Source organism: Trichechus manatus, unplaced genomic scaffold (genome assembly GCF_000243295.1).
Source record: "Trichechus manatus latirostris isolate Lorelei unplaced genomic scaffold, TriManLat1.0 scaffold00141, whole genome shotgun sequence".
Lineage (NCBI taxonomy): Eukaryota > Metazoa > Chordata > Mammalia > Sirenia > Trichechidae > Trichechus > Trichechus manatus.
Window position 1 is genome coordinate 5,680,184 of NW_004444077.1, and position 6,271 is coordinate 5,686,454.

Genomic DNA, 6,271 nt, shown 5'->3' on the forward strand with positions numbered 1-6,271 from the left:
TTGCTGTCATTTTGTAGTGCTTTTTTTTTTTTGTGGTGCTGATGTTTTCTTTGTTCCTCTTACTCTCCTGTGCTGAATTCCTTTTGTGTGTGAATTTTTTTTCATTTGTTTTGTTTTTGTAGGTTTTGTTTTTACCGAGACTTTAAGTTTTTCCTCTTTATTTTGATGAGTAGGTTTGTTAACTTTCTTTGTGGTTACATTTAAATTTACCCTTATCTTTCTAAGTTGAAGCAGTCTATTATTACTTGGTATCGCCTTGCCCTCCTCTCCATTAGAATTTTCTATACCTACACCATTTATTCCCTCTTTTATTGTTCTGATGTTGTTGTCATTTGCAGATTAACTTCTCTGATTCCCGGCTGTATTTCTTTTGGTTTTGGATAGTCCTTGAGAGTTCATTTCCTAGATTGGTATCTGGCTGGTACGATCCTGTGTCCTAGATTGAGCCTGTGAGCTGAAGTTGCTTGTTCTCAGATTGAGGGACTCCTTTTAATAATTCTTGTAAGTTTGGTTTGGCGTTTTCATATTCCCTTAATTTCTGTTCATCTGGAAATGTCCTAATTTCACCACATTTGAATGAGAGTTTTGCAGGATATATTATTCTTGGCTGGCAATTCTTTTCTTTCAACGTTTTATATATATCATCCCATTGCTTTCCTGCCAGCATGGTTTCTGCCAAATAATCTGAGCTTAGCCTTATTGTTTCTCCTCTGTATGTGATTTCTTGTTTTTCACAAGCTGCTCTCAGGATTCTTTGTTTGTCTTTGATGGTTTTGGCGAGTGTGATTATGATATGCTCTGTTGATTTTCTTTTGGGGTCTATCTTATATGGGGTTTGTTGAGTTTCTTCGTTGGACAGCATTTCATCTTTCGTGATATTGGGGAAGTTTTCTGTCAGCAGTTCTTCAATGATCCTCTCTGTGTTTTCTGTTTTCTCCCCCTGTTCTGGAACTCTGATCACTTGCAGATTTTTGCTTTTGATTGTAAGCCACATAATTCTCAGGGTCTCTTCATGTTTCTTTGTTCTTTTTTCTGATTTTTCCTCAAACAGAGTTGTATCCAAGTGTTTGTCTTTAATTTCGATGAGCCTATCTTCCACCATTTCAGACCTGCTCCTCAGCTCTTCTATGACACTGTCCATTTCTGAAATCTTGTTGTTTATCTTTTGGATTTCTAATGGTTGTTTTTGTATGATTTCTAGTTGTGAATGTATTTTGGCATTTTGTTCTTGCATTATTTTACTGAACTCTTCTATTTTTTTGTCTGTATTTTCCATGAATTTGTCTGCCTTTCCCATGAATTTGTCTATTTTTACGTCACTTTTTTTTTTTTTTTTTTTGACTTTTTGCTTCAACTCTTGGCTAGCTCTGTATATAAGAGATTTGAATTCTTATCAGGTAGTTCTAGTGTCTTTTCTTCTACTGGAAAGTTGTCTGGTGTTTTATTTTGGACGCCTACTGGAACCATCCTGCCCTGTTTTTGTAAATGTTTTGATATCTTCGTCTGTCTTTGGGGCATTTGGTAGTTATTTTCCCCGTTTATTGATTGTAGATTTTTTTGTTTCGTCCTACTTTTTTGTTTTACTTGTTTATGTCTGAGCAGGAAGGCTGTGTGTTCTTTGTTGTTTGCTTGTCTGTGGACATGATACTTTTTGCCTCTTTCTCAAATTGGCAGGCTCACTTGCTCAGATATAGTACAGCAGGGCAGCTCTAGCTGAAGAGGAGTTGCTGGGATGGGTTGTTTTTGACTCTTATTGTGGCCAATTGAGCAGGTGAGGAATCAGTGCAGGGAAGGTTCTGGTAGGCCATGCCTGTGCTGCTTGGGGGTGTGATGTTCAGTGCATGGTGCAGGCCAGCATGATGAAGGGTGGAGATTGTGATGTGTGCAGCTAAGATGGGTATGGGAAAGAGGAGAGAGGGGAAAAGGAGCAAAAAACACATACACAAACAAAAAAGAGTGCTAAGGGAGCTTGCCATTGGAGTGGAGAGATGAGAGACTGAGAAATGGAGAAAAACAAAAAGGAGAAGAAGAAGAAAAAAAAGAAAAGATAAAAATGAATAAATAAAAATTAAGAAAGAAAAAGAAAAGCAAAGCTGACAGGGATCCCACCAGTGCAGCTGCAAGGTCTCGGGAAGTTACTCCCAGGTGTTGAAGTACAGCCTGGCTAGAAGAGGTAGAAGTGTCACTCAGAACCAGGTGTTCAGGAGACAGGAAGAGAAGGTAAGCATTGAAAGACGAGAAACTGAGTAATGAAGAAAGATAAAAAGGGGAAAAGAGAGAAAAGAAAAGAAACAAATAAAAAAAAGAAATAAGAACCCCCCAAAGCAGAAAACAAACAAACTTGAAAAAAGAAATGTACTCAGGAATCCCTCTGTGAGGCTGTGCAAACTGAGAGGTAGGTCCCAAGCCGTGCAGTACTGCCCAGCTAGAACTGGCTCCCAATTTGAGAAAAGAAAAATAAAACAAACAAACAATTCAAAACAAACAAACAAAAAGCCCCAGGATCCCACCAGTGTGGCACGGGCTGGGAAACAGTTTCACTTTAGAGCAGCATTACACAACCTTTCAGGAAGACGCAAAGATGGTGCACAGAGCCAGGTATTTGAGAGAAAGGAAGGCGAGGTGTTGAGAGGTATGGAAGAAATCAAAAGAAGTGGAGAAAAGAAACACCAGCAGCTAACAAATGACACTCAGCGAGCTGGTCAGTGCGGGCAGGTGGAATCCAAGCAGCACTAGGGTGAAACTGGTGCTTCCTGGCTAAGAGACTGTGGCTGCAGTAAGCAGAGGAGGCCGAGTCATGGTGAAGAAGTGTGTGGGGTGGAAAAGCATATATCGCTGGTTACTGGTTGTTCTGTTTCCTGCTGGAAGCTTTGTGAAGGTGCTTTCCCGTACTCCCTGTTCTTCAGTCTCCAATAGGAGTCCAAGATGGTGGATCCGTGCTGTGTTAGCTGTTAGAGGACCTCTGCATGTGTCTCTCCTCACTCTCTGTTCTCTGTCAGTTCCTTATTACATTCAGTGCTTGGCTGAGTTCTTTATCTCATTTGATGCTTAGGGTTTCAGGATTGCCGTTTTCTCTGTTTGGCCTCGTTTTTTGGATATTTGCTGTGGAGGTAGGGCATGGTGCTTCTTTCTATAGTGCCATGTTCCATTTTTTTTTTCTTAAGGGAGTTTAGAAGGGTACACGAATGTCTTCATACATTCACTTACTTTTTCATTCATTCATTCGGCAACTACATGCCATGAAATATATAAGGTTTGGGAGATAAGGAAAACATAGTTGTAGGTGTAGAACAAAAGAATATCTTCTGGAACACATTTAGGAGTTCAAGTTGGAATTTCCTAGTAATTTGTTATAGTGTGGAGTGAGAGAGAAAGGTAGAAATACAGATGACTTTTGCTTGGTTCAATGGATAGATGGTGACAAACAGAGAGAAGGAGAAAGAAGATAAGCTCAGTTTTGTGGCTGTTGAGTTGATAGGTTTGAAGTTCCAGCTGAATATACAGTGTAATACTAACAGGAGAGGAATAAAATTGAGACAGGAATTTGGATTACCATCATTATATAGTTTGAAACCACAAGAAGAATCTCACTGTATGTTGTAATTTTGTGACACACACACACAATTTATTTATTGATTTTTATTTTTTCCCATACAAAAATTTATACATACATTGTTATGTGACTCTAAATGCTCTCCCCATACTGTGACAGCACACTCCTCCTTTCCACCCGATTCCCCATGTCCATTCAACCAGCTTCTAACCATGCCTGCCTTCCCATCTCATCTCTGGACAGGAACTGCCCATTTAATCTCTTGTATCTACTTGAGCTAAGAGGCACACTTCTCACGAGTATCACTTTATGTCCCACAGTCCAGTCCAATCCCTATCTGAAGAGTTAGCCTTGGAAACTGTTTTAGTTCTGGGCTGATAGAGAATCCGGGGGCTGTGCTTTCCAGGCTTCCTCCAGTCTCAGTCAGACCATTAACTCTGATCTTCTTACTAGAATTTGAGTGTTGCACCCCAACTTTCTCCTGCTCCATCAGGGACTCTCTGTTGTGTTCCCTGTCAGGGTAGTCATTGGTGTTAGCCAGGCACCATCTAGTTCTACTGGTCTCAGGCTGATGAAGTCTCTGGTTTATGTGGCCCTTTCTGTCTCTTGGGCTAATACTTTCCTTGTGTCTTTGGTGTCCTTCATTCTCCTTTACTCCAGGTGAGTTGGGACCAACTGATGCATCTTAGATGGCTGCTTGCAAGCTTTTAAAACCCCAGACGCCACTCACCAAAGTAGGATGCAAAACATTTTCTTAATAAGCTCTGTTATGCCAATTGACCTAAATGCCCCTTGAAAGCATGGTCCCCAGACCCCTACCCCTGCTACTCTGTCCCTCAAAGTGTTTGATTGTATTCAGGAAACTTCTTAACTTTGGTTTAGTCCAGTTGTGCTGACTTCCCCTGTAGTGTGTGCTGTCCTTCTCTTCACCTAAGATAATTCTTGTCTATTGTCTAGTTAGTAAATAACACTCACCCTCCCTCCCCACCCTTGTAACCATCAAAGAATGTTTTCTTATGTGTTTAAACCTTTTATTGAGTTATTATAATAGTGGTCTTATACAATATTTGTCCTTCTGTGACTGACTAAATTCACTCACCATAATGCCCTCCAGCTTCCTCCGTGTTATAAGACGTTTCACAGCTTCATCGTTGTTCTTTATCGTTGCATAGTATTCCATTGTGTGGATATACCATAATTTGTTTATCCATTCATCCGTTAATGTGCACCTCGATTGTTTCCATGTTTTTGCTATTGTGAACAGTGCTGCAATGAACATGGGTGTGCAGATATCTATTCGTGTGATGGCTCTTATTTCTCTAGGATATATTCCAAGGAGTGAGATAGCAGGAACGTATGGTACTTCTATTTCTAGCTTTTTAAGGAAGAGCCAAATCAATTTCCAAAGTGGTTGTACCATTTTACATTCCCACCAACAGTGTATAAGTGTTCCAGTCTTTCCACAACCTCTCCAACATTTATTATTTTGTGTGTTTTGGATTAATGCTAACCTTGTTGGGGTGAGATGATATCTCATTGTAGTTTTGATTAGGATTTCTTTAATGGCTAATGATCATGAGCATTTCTTCATGTGTCTGTTAGCCGCCTGATTTTCTTCTTTGGCAAAGTGTCTGTTCATGTCCTTTGCCCATTTTTTTTGGGGGGGTTATTTATCTTTTTGTTGTTGAGGTTTTGCAGTATCTTTTAGATTTTAGAGCTTAGACGTTGATTGGATTTGTAGTAGCCAAAATTTTTTTTCCCCAGTCTGTAGGTTGTCTTTTGATTCTTTTGGTGAAGTCGTTTGATGAGCATAAGTGTTTGATTTTTAGGAGCACCCATTTATCTAGCCTCTCTTCTGGTGCTGGTGCATTGTTACTTATGGTTTGTATTGTGTTTATGCCATATATTAGGGCTCCTAACGTTGTCCTTTTTTTTTCTTCTGTGATCTTTATTGTTTTAACTTTTATATTTAAGTCTTTGATACATTTTGAGTTAGTTTTTGTGCATGGTGTGAGGTATGGGTCTTATTTCATTTTTTTTGCAGATGGGTATCCAGTTATGCCAGCACCATTTGTTAAAGAGACTGTCTTTTCTGCATTTAAAAGACTTTGGTCTTTGTCCAATATCAGCTTCTCATAAGTAGGTGAATTTATGTCTGGATTCTCAATTCTGTTCCATTGGTCTATGTATCTGTTGTAGTACCAGTACCAGGCTGTTTTGATTACCGTGGTGGTATAACAGGTTCTAAATCGGGTAGTGTGAGGTCTCCTACTTTGTTCTTCTTCTTGACTAATGCTTTACTTATTCAGGTCCTCTTCCCTTTCCATATGAAGTTGGTGATTTGTTTCTTCATCTCTTTAAAAAATGCCATTGGAATTTGGATCGGGATTGCATTGTACCTGTAGATCTCTCTGGGTAGAATTGACAATTTCACTATGTTGAGTCTACCTATCCATGAGTGAGGTATGTTTTTCCACTTATGCAGGTCTCTTTTGCTTTCTTGCAGTAGTGTCTTGTAGTTTTCATTGTGTAGATGTTTTACATCTCCAGTTAGATTTATTCCTAAATATTTTATCTTCTTGGGGTCTATTGTAAATGGTATTGATTTGGTGATTTCCTCTTTGAGGTTCTCTTTGTTGGTGTAAAGGAATCCAACTGATTTTTGTATGTTTATCTTGTATCCTGAAACTTTGCTGAAATCTTCTATTAGTTCCAGTA